General features: G+C 36.6%; 1 protein-coding gene across 1 annotated transcript in view; it reads left to right on the forward strand.

Moving 5' to 3' along the window:
• Window positions 1–906: 906 nt before the first annotated feature.
• Window positions 907–15,501, forward strand: part of LOC132092096 (transmembrane protein 121-like) — a 34,622-nt gene continuing 20,027 nt past the window's right edge. Inside the window, exon 1 of the mRNA XM_059498173.1 lies at window positions 907–1,044. The gene's annotated coding sequence lies outside the window, so the exon portion shown is untranslated. The remainder of the gene's footprint in view (window positions 1,045–15,501) is intronic.

Genomic DNA, 15,501 nt, shown 5'->3' on the forward strand with positions numbered 1-15,501 from the left:
AGTCCTGGACAGACCAGCCAAATATAAGCATGAAGTCAGTATCAGTTATTATTATAGATTTTATAGATTTAAAATATAAATATATAATAATAATAAAAAGCAATATCATATAATCATATATATCAGCTACCAATATTCCAGTAAATAATTATTTTTTTACTTAGTTTGGGTAACCTTGTAAATTAATTTATTAGTTTATATAAACAAGTAACAAGTGTTTTTAGACATAACATATACAAAAATGAATTTATACGATGACTGCAACTGCAATATGATAAAAGACACCAACATTTAATGCATTAACACAATTAATAACTAATGAGTGTAGAAACTGTCTACTATTTACTTTACTGTTGACATTTCTAAAATATTAAGCTGCATAACCATAGCTTAAAACCTAAAGGTTTACCTTTTTATAAAAATATTACATTTAAAGAATAATAATAAAAATAAAAACATTTATGTTAGTATATTAAACAATGTATATAATAATGCATAAATTAAAAAATGACATTTATTTGATAATCCAACTTGACTTTATTTGTACTATTGTTATTTTATTTACTTATTTTGCGGTGCGTTGCCAGTATAAATGCAGTTTTAGTCATGGCAATAAAAGCACACTATATTGAATTGAAATGGAGAGAGTGTGAAAAGGGGCAGAAAAAAGAAAAGTGTGTGTGTGTGTGTGTGTTGGTGTTTGTGTGTGTGTGTGAGAGAGAGAGAGAGAGAGAGAGAGAGAGAGAGAGAGAGAGAGAGAGCGCGCATTCAAGAAGGAGGTGAATTGCATCGTGATTTCTTCCAAGCGCAGCTGAGAGACAGGCTGGAATCCAAAGGGGCTTTTTCTATTTGCAAACGCTTGTTTCTGAGGCTTTCCCATCGCTATCATTCTCGTGCAGCGCTTCAGTGTTTTCTGTCTCACATGAGTTGGATTTGAATACAGTGAAGCCTGATGGAATCGGACGCCGGACGGGTTTGGTCTCCTGCTGGATTAAAAGCCTCGTTCAGTCAGATGAGCGGCACGGACAGAGACTGAGAGCTGAGGTGAGATGACCAAAGACACCACTCATCTGTGCATTCAACCTCTCAGCCTTCATTAATCACACCACGGGTCTATAACTAGTAGTTTGTGGTTGCCGTATCACTGAACTACAGTAACTAAAGTGGCTTTAAGCCGGTCTTGTTTCAGGACTCAGATTTTAGATTTACCAAAAAATGTTTGGTAATTTAAAATGTAACATTTTGCATTTTTGAATGAATATTCATGAACATGCATGCAAAAAAAGCATATTTTTGCATGCATTTTCTTAAAGAATAAAAATAATTAAACGTTTTTTTTAAAGTATTGAAAATGCATAATATATATATTTTTAAATAAACCTTAAAATGCATGTAAAAGTATTAAAATAGCATATAGAAAACAGATGAAAAGGGCATTAATTAAAAATGTTGTGCATGCACAAGTATAATTTACGAACAGAACCACAATACACAGACTGAGCCAGAAATGGTATTAGTGTTCACCATATTAATATTAAGTTTCAGATACATTTGCACCAAAATGTCAGATATAAATTGCTTTTGGAAAAACAAGAAATGCATTTTTTAAATGTCCTAACTATGCTTCATTTATATGGTAATGGTTTATATGGCCCATCAAATCAAACCTCAGACCAGCGACCCACCAGTTGCGATCCAGCGCTCTGAGACCTTTCCTGTGCTTTTCTTTGTGTTTTGTGGTGTGTGTGGTCATTGCTGTCTGTAGCCGCTGCGGTTGTTCATCGCTGCTGGCTTCTTAAGTTTATTACACACATACGCAGCAGCAGGGGCCCTGGAAGCCTCTCTGAGTACTTTATGATATTACACAGCCCAGCGTTTGATTTATGGATCCTCAGTGCTGTGGAAACCACTGAGCCGCTGCTTCTCTTGGGAATGACCCTGTTCACCAACCTGTCTTGTAAGTGGTACAAAGTTGCTTCAAATAGGATCTGTGATGGGTTTGCTTCTTCTGAGAAGTATGAGTCTGGGAAAACAAAGGGGAAAGACCTTCGCTAGTTTATTTCAGTGTGAGCATGTTGACAGGAGAGGTGTTTTCTTGTTTTCTCTTGGCAGGATCTCATCTACACACTATACAGCCAAAAGCATGTGGACTTCCGCTCTTTAATTAATGGGTTGGGCTACTGCAGTAATTCGAATATAATCGTACACCATTGCTACAACATACAGTGAAATTCTTGAGAGTTATTTGCGTCCAGCTTCATTGCAGTAGTTCTTTTTTATTTGGGATTCTGACTCTGATGGGGATGAGCTTGACTGGCATACACAAACCCAGACCTGAAGACTCACTGAATCGCACTGAAAAGCGAGCGAGCGCTCCCCAGATCTCACTGATGCTCTTGAGTTTTGTTGAACATTTAATATCAAAAGCATGAATCCCTCTCATTGCTGCTACAGTACAACAGCTTCATCTTTTCATGGATGCAGGAATTTGCTCCCATTCAGACATAAAAGCATCAGTATAATTTTTTTCTACTTGAGCAAAGGCCAGAAGAGCAAAAGCTCTTTTTATCTGATGGTATCAGACAGAAACCATCCCTATGCTGTTTTACAGCCTTGGACCAAAAATGGGTCACAACCCAACAGTCAAGGTGTGTGACCCATTTTTAGGCCGGACAGCAGGGAGAAAACTGTGCTAAATGAAAACTCAAACATAGTTAGAAATAAGTTAAATAAATAAACAAGCTTTAAAGGGGGAAATCGCTTCTCATATTTGTTGATGTTGATGATAGCAAAGGCTGTGAGTCCAATCAAACTTCAAATTACACAGATGTCAACAGGTGCTGATGTGTCTTCATAAAAAAAAAAGAGTCTAAAATACATTAAAAACTACTTTTTACAGCGTGGGAAATTATTTTATAAAGGGTTCCTATTTAGCATGTTTTATTAAATAAAATTAAGCAATTTTTAAATATAAAACTTAGGGCTGGACGATTAATCGAAAAGTAATCGAAACCGAGATTTAGAACCTCTAACCGACGTAATTTTCCCATGTCGGTTATTTCGGTTATTTCCTGTTAATACTTCCCCCTTAAAAGCAAAAGCGTGTGTAGCCACATGATTCTGCCAGTCAGTGGCATAAAAGCAAATCACGGAGGTGAACGCCGGTTCAACACATAGTGATGGCGCACGAGCGGTGAGCCTTGAGTCGTGACTAAACTTTGTCAGTTGTATTAATTGTTTTATGGTTTGGACATTCAAGCGATTAGACGATCGGATGTGTATTATTATTTCGAGCTCCCATGTTCGCGCAGCTGTATTGTGGCACGAACATTTATAAACAGCTGTGAAGATCGCGCGCACAGAGGAACGCAGTTGTTAGCGCTGTCCTGTGATTTATCACTAAAGTATCTTAGAATCTCAAAACTTATTAAAGCATATTTTTCTACTTTTGAAGGAACTAGGCTATTTACAACCCCCAGCTTCACAATAATATAGAGACGGTATGACTAATTCACCCACGCAATCACTCGTACTGGTACTGTTTACCTTTAATCGTTATTTATCTCTTACAACGAGCAATAATATGTAAGAAATGTTACGAACATAGATAAAATAACTGCTGATAGTGAGCTATGATCGCTCTTTCAATATGAAAAAATATCTCACCTTTAATAGTCGATCAAAAAGACGCTCAAGACAGTTGACAGAACGGTGCTGTGTGTCGATACGAAAGCGTATCATTTTCACATGTTATTAAGCATTGCCACTTGCAAATGTAACCATTCAAAAGACTTTAAAGCATTCAAACACAAGACGTGGAAAAGCTGAACTGAGTATCTGGTTACTCGTGCTTTGCTCGGTTCGCACGCGGTCGCGGAGAGAGAGAGCCGCGTCTCAGACAGAAACACTGAACCGAGCTCTCGTTTGCAAAGTTCTCCTTTAAGTTCCTCCTGCACCTCAACGAACAAAAACATTTGTCTGTATTTGCTCTTGTACCGACAAATACATAAAAAAATATGTGGAAAATACCCGTCTTGGATAGTATGTTCGAAAAAAACTGTCAGTTATGTCTTAAGTTAAAGTAAACAGTTGAGAAAAAAATCGTATGTGTATTCATTGTCTCTTAAAGTATCCGCGCCTAATAGGGCTTGGGCACCGCGTTGCATTCTGGGACGTGGCGGGCATGTTGATGAACAAATAAACAGAACGAACATACAAATTAAACACTTTCAAACAGGGCCCACTGGTACAACCTGAGCCGGGCCCCGCAAAACCCCAACTATGGCCCTGTTTACAGTACAAACCTTGTAAGTGAACTATGAGGGCAAAAAAACAAAACAGAAACAAAATAATCGTTCATTAATCGTAATCGAGGTAAAATGTTCAATTAATCGAGGTTTTGATTTTAGGCCATAATCGTCCAGCCCTAATAAAACTAATATATATATATATATATATATATATATATATATATATATATATATATATATAATGTATGTATGTATGTATGTATATATAAACTACAATGGAAATGCACTTTTTTTCACATTATGAGAGATTCTGATTCAAATCTAAGTTGGTTTAGCTGGTCTATCATATTGTTAATCCTCATGGACTGGAATGCCTTTTCTTACTGCCAAAAAAACACAATAAAATCAGCTGTAGAAAGATTAGACTGGTCCTTTCCTCATCTCTGGCTGGTACTGAAATAAAAAAATTCTAATGGAAGTGGAATAAACTGCAAGATCTTACAGAGGTCGCTTTGTTTCGGAAATATTAAAAATCATAATTTTATTTGGGATAATGTGATAATGAGACTGTTTTTGCACATAAAACAAAGCAATTTTCCCCCAAGGATGAATTGTGCCTTTTGTAGCTCCTCCAAATCGGAAATAAACTGGACAAATTGCTACATGAACGAAGCGCTTCCGAAACAGAATAGAGGATTTTCTTACTGCTCTGTTTAAATAGGTTTTGGCTGATTTTTCTGCGTAAGTGTTTCCACTATTTATAGAGTCTGACATGTGTGACAAATACTTTCTGAATCTCTTTTATCAACGTTATTGACACTGGCGAGTCCCACTGGTGGTTTATCTCGAGGCTGATAATTGAATGGCTCTATTATGTGTTTGTTTATGGGCTGCTCGCAGAGGAAAAGGCTTTTGTGTGTTTAGATATGACACCTGTGATAATACTGCTTGAATGGTAATGAATTCATCTCTAACATAAAAGGCTAAGAAATCCAAAACTGTTGTGGCACAATTATTAACAAATATTTAATGCAGATAAACACAGTTTAGACACTACAGTGCATGTATAGTGATGTTTTAATGGTTAAGTAAAACTCGAGTAATTAGAAGGCATGTCTAATTAATTGAAATCATGAAAAAAGCTGCTTAACTCTTACATTTTAATCATCTAATGTCAAATTAATTAAATGTATAAACAGCAACTTTATTTATGTATTTATTTTCCCCCAGAAATTCTGTGTTGTGTATTTTACTTTTCCTGGTAATCAAGTAAAGGTTTAAAATATTAATTTAATTGATATTTGAATCAAATTAAAATTAAACAAATCTTTTAAATTTTTTAGTAAACGAAGTGCTGCGCGACACAGGCTTGCTGTTAAAATTAAAACATTAAAGAAACATTGATTATTATAAAAACTTTATTTTCAAGGAATCATTTATTATTATTGTTATTTATTATTATAGAGACCTACTTTTGATTCTTTCATGCATGGATCCTGTGATCATGCTCATGTGTTCAGCATTGTGTAAATCATTTGCATGTGTCATGCTGCTAATGCAACAAACTCAAAAAGTCATATATTTTTTTCTGCTTGAGCAATAGCCCAAAGATACACGGAGACACAGAGGAGCTCATTTTATCTGATGGTATCAGACAGAAACCATCCCTATAGTACTGTTTTACATCAAAAATGAGTCACAACCCAGCAGTCACAGGGGGTTTGTGACCCATTTTAGTGGCAGACAGCAGGGAGAAAACTGTGCTAAATGAAAACGCATCCATAGTTAGAAATTAGTAAAACAAATAAATAAGTGTATCAAGTTTTAAAGGGAAGGAAAATGACTTCTCATATCTGTTGTGGTTGATGTCAAAGGCTGTGAGTCCAATCAAATTACAACAATGTCAACAGGTGCTGACGTGTATTCGTCATAAACAAAACCCAAAGAAAAAAAAGAACCAGACTTCATTTAACAATGATTTAACATGTCTGAGTCGACAAAAATGTTCCAAACCTGTTGTGTTTTTCAAAAGAAAGTAATGGGATGTGCACAAACCTTACCGAAACACACCAAAAAAAGCAAATGATAAATAATAAATAAATAAAATATAAAAAAATAGATAAAAATAAATACATAAAAATATATTTTTTAAATTAAAATAAAAAATGAATGAAAAATAAATAAAAATACAAAAAACTAAAATATTAAAAATAATAAAATGAAAAATACAAATATACAGTAAAATTAAAAATAATAAAATTAATGAAAAATAAAAGCTAATGAATGAAAACAAACAAACTAATCATACACACACACACACACACACAACATCACAATTTATGCATTTAGAAAGCTGGAGTTTGAATAATGTTAATTCACTGTAATAATTAAAATGTTATGTTTGATTTGGAGGTATTTTTTCCCTTTGAATGGTAAATACTCCCAAGTAGTACTATGTTGGGTTGTCACATGATGTGCAATGTAAAATGTGAGTCCTGAATCAAAAGCAGTGACTGCAGTGGAATCAGCTGCTGGCTAATGTGGAGACGTGCAGAATTGCTCATAATGGATTCCAATCTGGCATCATCCTCGTGTCTGTCACTGCCTGCGGCGAGTCCAGTGTGAGGCCGCTAATGCAACAACCTCTTGATGAGCTGCTCAAACAAGCTGGAAACGCTCTTCCTGTAAACCAGCAATGTGGAGAACCAGACTGAACATGAGTCTGTATTGACAGAACAGATCCATATTCTATATAGCGCAATGACTCCTCAAGGTCATGCATGCTTTTGCTTTCTCAAACAATGCAGATGTGTTTTCTCTTAATCGATCTGTCAAACGCACTAGAATATGTAGGGAAACACCAAGCTACATGTTAAAGCTTATCACGACATTCAGAGAAAAATCATCACAACATATCACTGCTCTACTGTAGTGTTCATTTCACTTTTGAAAACTATGATGAAAAATGTTCTTTGACCAGCTTTTTTCCAATGACTAAAATGAGACGATTACGAAACAACAATAACTGTGATTATATCAACAACATGGAATATCATTGACAATAAAAACAATACTAAAATGTATTTTCTTTTAATAAAAAAACTTTACCAAAATCTTTTTATTTTTGTAAAAAAAAAAAAGGAGACAATACTATGTGATCAATAATGTGTGCAGTTGCCAGATATCAAGACTTTAAACCCCTCCTGTTAAAAGGATACATTTTCTGCCAGGTGTTTTGCTTAATTTTTGTGATCTGGAAACCATGTGCACATGCTTTATGCAGAAGCGCCGATGATGATCTGGAAACACAGACAAACAAGTAAGCTAGAGTATAGAGATCTCCATGTGAGATCTCCGATAGCAATCACTAAGTTAAGTGGTATAAATGTATTTATATGTATTTATTTGGTCTGTGGAAGGCGTAGGACCAAAAAAACACCAAGGGTGATCCGTTTACCTGGTGAAAACACTGAGAAGCACAACTGTACAGTTTAGAATCTGTACATACAAATATCTGACCACAGAATGTCACGATTGGCCAATCAGAATCAAGCTTTTCAGAAAGCCATATGATAGGATGCCCTTCAGAAGAATATAAGAGTCTGTGAGTTTCAAGCTAAAGCAACAAGATGCTCTAATTCAGGTGAGAGTAGAGTTAGTGGAGCGTGCAGATCAGCGTTTCTTCCACGTGTGAATCCAGCACATCTGATCTGGAGCTCTTATGGGCAGCGGAGCACTGCATCTCTGCCAGCGTAGCAGGACGTCCTTCAGGGCTGCTGGCTCTTCTGCAGGCACAAATAAAGGAAACATAATGCAGAACCCTATAGTGATGATGACACCTGCTTTCAGAGAGTCCAAACAGAGTTCCAGTCTGTGAGAAGCTTCTTCAGCGAACCAAATCTGCTTCCGTGCGTTAAAAGATTAGAAGCAGCCATGCTGGCAGAGCATCCGTCACAGTGTCTGCCAATCCTGCACCTGCACTGAACCCAGCTCCACAGTTCCACGCATGAGCCATTTCGAGGTCAAGACAGCTGTATCCATTCATAACGACCTGCTCAATTACAGTGATTTTCCTTGTTTAAATACAATAGTAAAGAACTCTACTCCAATCTGGTTTTGTTACACGTCCTTTTGAATCGGTAGAAAGTGGTGTGATGTGGGTCTGAGATGGAAACTGAAAGGCAGTGGGTTCAAATCCCATAAGGAGTGAGCCATAGCTATTGGCTGTTGCATGACACTGCATTGACCCTTAGTTTAATTCAGAAGAACTGCACTTGTAACTTTACATACAAGTATTAACTAAATTACTATACTTATGCAACCACTCACAACACCTAAAATCTAACCACAACACCCTAAAAGCCCCATACAACGCCCTAAAAAACACTTATTCTTATAACCAACAACACTGCCCTAACCTAAAAAAGCTTAAGTGAGTGTGCATTATATTTTGTCTTCGTGATGAGGGGGGCGGGGCCGAGGGATGTGGGAACACGAGTGAGGCCGGTGGAGGGATTGGGTAATCAGCGACACCTGCGACCCACCACCGGTCTTGAGTCCCACAGAGGAGATGGAAGGATATAAAACTGGAGCGACGACAGTGAAGGACGAGAGAGGACCAGGCCTGGGCATTATTTTATGGTTGGTTTTTATTTTGTGTGCATCAGTCGTCTGTGAGGGGCTGGTGCGCTGTTTTGTGTTTATTTTGTAATTAAAGTTTCATTTGATTGTCCGCCGGTTCCCGCCTCCTTCTTCCCGACGATTATTAAGGTTTAATTATTACAGTCTTTACAAAGTACTTTTCTTTGTCTTGCACTTCTAAAAAGGGTGCATTTGCTTCATTGTATTATTTAAACTACCCTAAAAACCACAACACCCTAACAGCCCGTACCACCCACAATTTTCTATCTTAATAAACACCCACAACTCCTTATCATTCACAACACAGGATGATAAAAACACCCAAAATTCCATACTCTAACAGCCCACAACAGCTTAACACCCATCAACAATACTCCACCCTAAAAAAGCAACCACAACTCCCTAACACAATGCTCTAAAAACCACTCTCACTCAAAAAACCACCAACAAAGCTCTAAAAACTCACAACACTCTACACACCACCCACAACACCCTAAAACCACCCACAATGCTCTACACCACCCAAAACGCCCTAAAACCACCCACAACACCCTAACAACCACCCAAAACGCTCTAAAAACCACCCACAACACCCTAACAACCACCCACAATGTTCTAAAAACCACTCGCAAAACTCAACAACCACCCAAAACGCCCTAAAAACACTCACAACACCCTAACAACCACCCAAAACGCCCTAAAACCACTCACAACACCCTAACAACCACCCAAAACACCCTAAAACTACCCACAATGCTCTACACCACCCAAAACGCCCTAAAACCACTCACAACACCCTAACAACCACCCAAAATGCCCTAAAACCACTCACAAGACCCTAACAACCACCCAAAACACCCTAAAACCACCCACAATGCTCTAAACACCACCCAAACGCCCTAAAAGCCACCCACAACACCCTAGGAACAACCCACAATGCTCTAAACACCACCCAAAATGCTCTAAAACCCACTGACAACACCCTAACACCTCTGAAACCCCATAAAATTGCCTTAACAACCGCCCACAACACCCTACTCTAAAAACCTTTCACAATGCCCTACAAACCACCCACAATGCCCTGAAAACACTGAAAACACCCTGACAGCCACCCACAATGTAGATTGTTTCAAAGCAGCTTATCACCCCAAACAGTGGCCAATAAACACCCCAACAATAACATCCTTAAAATCACCCCAAAATGTTTACAAATCTGGTTATATAGAATACTTAGAACTGAATTTTAGGACACTGGAAAAGACGGCAGAAAACAAGAATAAACAGGTTGCATTAATTCAAGATATAGAAATAGAGCAGAATGAATTCACATCAGTCCTGCTGCTGGCCCTGAGATAATGCTACAGAGCAGCAGATCATCCTACCCACTGTACTGACCGGCTGCATGAAGAGCGATGGTCAGGTCAGCAGGAAAAATATCCCACTCCAATAAGGCTGTTTACTGTTTTCTGTGTGTGAGTGTGTGTGTGTGTGTGTGTGTGTGTGTGTGTGTGTGTGTTTGTGTGTGTGTGTGTGTGTGTGTGTGTGTGTGTGTGTGTGTGTGTGTGTGTGTGTGTGTGTGTGTGTGTGTGTGTGTTCTGAAAATCTCCACTGGCATTTCCTTTAGACTGTGTAAAAATCTTTCTGGAGTTCTGCCCATTTTTTCTTCCTTCAGCCTCTTTCACTCTCAAATGAACCCCAATCCCTACAGACATAATGGCTTATATTTCAATCAATATCAGACTGTGATCAATAGGAGGTGAAACATCCACCAGAGAGTCTCTGATGAGAAGCAAATGCACATGTATATATATATATATTTTTTTTTTTTTACTGTTTTCTAATACAGTTTTTAGCCATTTTTACATCAAGTTTAGTCCAAGTACATCAAGTTAAACTTAATAAAAATGAGAAAGGTTGCAACTAACTTTGTTAAAATGTATTTCAAGTAATTTTTCGTATGGTTTTTAGTTTCCGAAAAAGCAACTCATCTTTGTTCCTGTTGCTCAGTGGTAGAGCATTGTGTTAGCGGCGCAAAAGGTCATGGGTTCAATTCCCAGGGAACACACATACTGATAAAAAAAAAATTATAATAAATGTATAGTCTGAATACACTGTATATTGCTTCAGATAAAAGTGTCTGCTAAATGTCTCAATATTATTATAACTCAAATGTCTGAGCAGCAAGGTACTTATAATGCATAAATATTCATACGTGTAGCATACATATATATTGGTTATAAAGGTGCATTTTAATTTTCAGTTTATGTTTTGCAATGAAATCTATATATTTTGCAGTATTGTACTTTCTAGGAAAACTTTAAATAATACAGATTATACATACATTATTATAAAATTATGTGTGTTCTTATATATATATGGCAGGGTTTATTAAGGCAAGTAGCATTATTAATATTGTTCAAACTTTGGGGCGTTCAGTGATTGAAAGCAACCTCTGAACCCAAGCATTAAACTTTCAGAATCCCACAGACTTTCACTGCAGGAAAAAGCTGAGCCATTTCCAGAGAGCAGAATAACAGAGAGACTGCTGTGCATCTGTCCTGGTCTGCTGCTGCTCGTTTCTGCCTGTATTGAGTGTGTGTGTGTGAGTGTGTGTGTGGGTGCGCGTGCGTGCGTGCGTGTGTGTGCACATATCTTATCCTCAATTGTTATTGATTTTATCTTTCCAATTACTGAGTCCTCTGGCTGAACGAGAAACAGGAAAACAGTGGAGAGAGGTGAAGAGCATGAGCTTCTTTGTGCTGAATGAACACACACACACACACACACACACACACACACACACACAAACATTATGAGTTCAGCTGGCAGGAGAGATTTCACCAAGAATAACCCAAACCTGCTACAAGCTGTTCTGTTTCAATGCATTTTGTTGTTTTAGCACCTAATTTCAATTTGCACACAGAAATATTGACACTCCCTGTATTTGTGTATTTATTTTTACTTAAATTAGTATTATTTTAGCATATGCAGTTTTATTTTTTTATTATTACAAATAATAAATACTTAAATTATTTTAAAATATATATTGAAACAGTTTATTTTATACTGTAATATTATGTCACATTAAAAGTTTTTTTTATAAATGTCATGGTGAGCATAAGAGACTTCTCTCAAAAACATTAAAAAAAATACGTTAATCATCAAATTTGTGTTTACACCCACAAGAAAAGAGTCATTTGTAAATGACAGAAAACAGCATTCAGATAGTATATTAAACACATGCAAACATTTTCTGACAGTAAACCATTTCAGATGCCGAAATGCTTAAATATGCACAGTACAGCACTGCATCAGCACATGCAGTGTCTTGTTAAACTGGACTACGAGTGGTGAGGAAGTATTGCAATAATATACTACTGTAATTACTATTATGCAGGGTGAAGTTAAGGTTATTCTGTCTGCTGTCCTCTCTAACTTTAACACCACCAATACCTTGACATGCATGCGTTTGCAAATCCAGCAGATGAGGAAGTGATCAGATTTCCCTCTGGGAATGTTAATGGGCCATCCGTATCCAGATATCCTCTTTAAATAGATAAGAGTCTTTTATATCCATAGCGACATGTATGGATCTGTCCCTCTTATAATTCACTTCCTCTGAAAAGGTCAATTATATTCCCTGGGATTTATGAAAGCATTAAGCGAGTCTCTCACAAGAACGTTTGTTCGTGCTCAGGTCAGCTGATTTCCTGTATGAAACACTTTCACTGGTGCTTTAGTGAGTATCGTTTTGGCCATTCCTGTCATGATGTAAATGATCATCCTGTCAGCCTTGGCACTTGGGTCACTGTGATTGGTCAGAAACACATTCTCTCCTGCCATCGGCTTGATGAACGAAAGCTTTATAGTTGTATATTTAAGCAGAACGACATAAGAAGATTCGCTCTGATCATCTGTCCTCTATGCATGCATATGTTTCTATATATATATTCTATTTCAAATAAATGTTTTTCTATTGAACTTTCTGTTCATCATAGAATCATGAAAAAATAAAATGTACCACAATTTCGATGAAAATATGAAGCGGCACAACTGTTTAACATTGAGCAGCAAATCATCATATAAAAATGATTTCTGAAGATCATGTGACACTGAAGACTGGAGGAATGATGCTGAAAATTCAACTTTGCATCACAGGAATAAATTATATTTTAAAATGCATTCAAATAGAAAAGTGTTGTTTAAACTGTAATAATATTAATACAATTTTACTGTATTTTTTAATCAAATAAAAACAGGTTTGGGTGAGAAGAGACCCCAAACATCTGTGTTCCTGTGGGAAATGCATGTGAATTGACACCTGAACTCTAAATAATTTAAGGCAGCATGTGCTTCATATAAATGTGTGTGTAGTTTATGAAGGTAAGCGTGTGTTTTGCCAATTTTCCACATCCTCCAGACAGTAAATTCTTTCATTGTCCCCTGAATACTAACAAACATCAATACAGAAACTGTAGCAGCTCACAGCTCAATAATCAGATGTTTCTGAGTCTCAAAAACAGATGTTTTCTCAGTTTGAGGACTGTAACTGTTACAGTACATGCTGTGCAACCATATCTGAATTTGACAAAGGAAAATAAACACTCAGAATGCATCGCATTTTACTACAATCCCTGCAGTTTGCATAGTTTTTTTAGCGTCTCTAAATTCGTAAGCAGCACGCATGAATGTACAAGATAATTATGGCAGAAAAAACAGCAGGCTGTGGAGTCGAGATGTTGTTCATGTCTCAAAGACATCAAACCTTAGCTTTGTAATTTCATCAACACAACCAGAAGAGCTTCGGCAGTAAACAGACGCATTTGGGGTAATATCACAACATATTGGGGGGAATTAATTGTGCTGTTTATTTCCATGCACTATCTGTGTCACTTTAACACTCGAGTCACTGGAGGAACTAATGCAAATCAGGTAATGACACAAACACGCCCAGAAAATTAGTGCTAATCAGGTACGTCTGTAATACCTGGAGAGAGTGGGAATGGTGCATGACCCCGGAAATACACAACATGCACACTGACACCGTTACTCCACTCTGATCCAGTCATATAATACTATTACAGGCTGCAGAATGCTTCTAAAATTGCAATTCAATTCAGTTCAATAAAGTGTCATTATCTGGATGAAATGTCATGCTTTTCTGAATACTGCAAAAGAAATGTTAACAAAAAATGAATAAACACTACTTAGCAATAATAGAATTTTACTAAATTATACTAAAACAACATTGTACTTTATCCAACAATACTATGAAAATAAAAGCAATATGATCTTTGATTCCCAACAAAATTGAATTTTTACACAATAATGGGTTTTTTATGCTAAGCTTATTAGTTATAACTAATCAATAGTTATGAGTAAACTTATTTCATTTGAGGTCACTAAAAGAACATTTTAAAAATTTGTCTTGAGTTTTACAGTGTGTTTTATTTAAATTCCTGAACTGAATTTTAATTATGGTATCAAATTTGATTAGAACAGAAATTCAAATTTGAAATAGGAAGCAGACCTGAAATGGGACGCAATTTAAAGTAATACTGTTTCTAATTGTTTTTCACAAGAACAAGGAAAGTGTGACTAGATAAACTGAATGTTGAATTGACACTTAAATACAAATTTTACAGGTGTTACAGACATTTATATAGACAAAAGTAGTTGAAGAACGCTTCATTTCCCAGTGCTGCATTGCTAATCAGTATTTTCAACTTTCTGTGGTTTGTGGACAATTTGTTTCAAATTCACACTCGTCAACTGAAGGGACTCGGTTGTGAATCTTGCATAAGCCTGCTAATACAGCACATTCTATAATGAGCCTCATTTGCATAGAATTTAAATATGCATGAATCATTTGTGTCTGGGAAAGAGTGAATCTGGACGAACCGTTTCAATGCAGTTTCACATTTGTGCATCTCTCACAGGTTTAATTAGACAACCTGCTTATTCATCTGTGCGACTAATGAGATGAGATTAATAAACACATAAATGAATGCAATATTATGAGAAAATAATCAAAATATATCAAAGTACAAGAGCTACAAAAGAGCTCAAACATTCACCACTTATTTTAAAATAAAAACATTTAATCATGTGAGTAACTAAGAGATAATTTTTCAAAAACAATTAATCATCTTGCTAGCTGTCAGCGCAGATGGATGCATTTCTGGTTAGAAACGACTGAATTGGCATTACTCTGCTGGTAGTTTATCATGGTAAGGCTATAATCATTGACATTACGTTGAAGTCTGCTGTGTAATTTATTATGGTTTTCTGACTGAAATGACCCAATTTAATCATGGCGGCGGGTTCATGCATGCATGTATGTGCGTGCACATTTGTTTCTGAAATGCTCAAGTGAGACGGCTGCTGTGATGATGAATGATTTCTTGGTGTCAGTTCAGTTGTGTGTAATTGGCCAAGTCTGTGACGAATTTACGTTTCAGCTGATTGTTAGTGCATGTGATTTTCTGATCAAATTCATCTGCTAGATTGTAACCAGAATAACCACCATCGCTAGATTTATAGAAATAGTTTATCCAAAAATGCACATTTTCTGAAAATGTCCTCACCCTCAAGGATTTTCTTCATCAGA

Source organism: Carassius carassius, chromosome 18 (genome assembly GCF_963082965.1).
Source record: "Carassius carassius chromosome 18, fCarCar2.1, whole genome shotgun sequence".
NCBI lineage: Eukaryota > Metazoa > Chordata > Actinopteri > Cypriniformes > Cyprinidae > Carassius > Carassius carassius.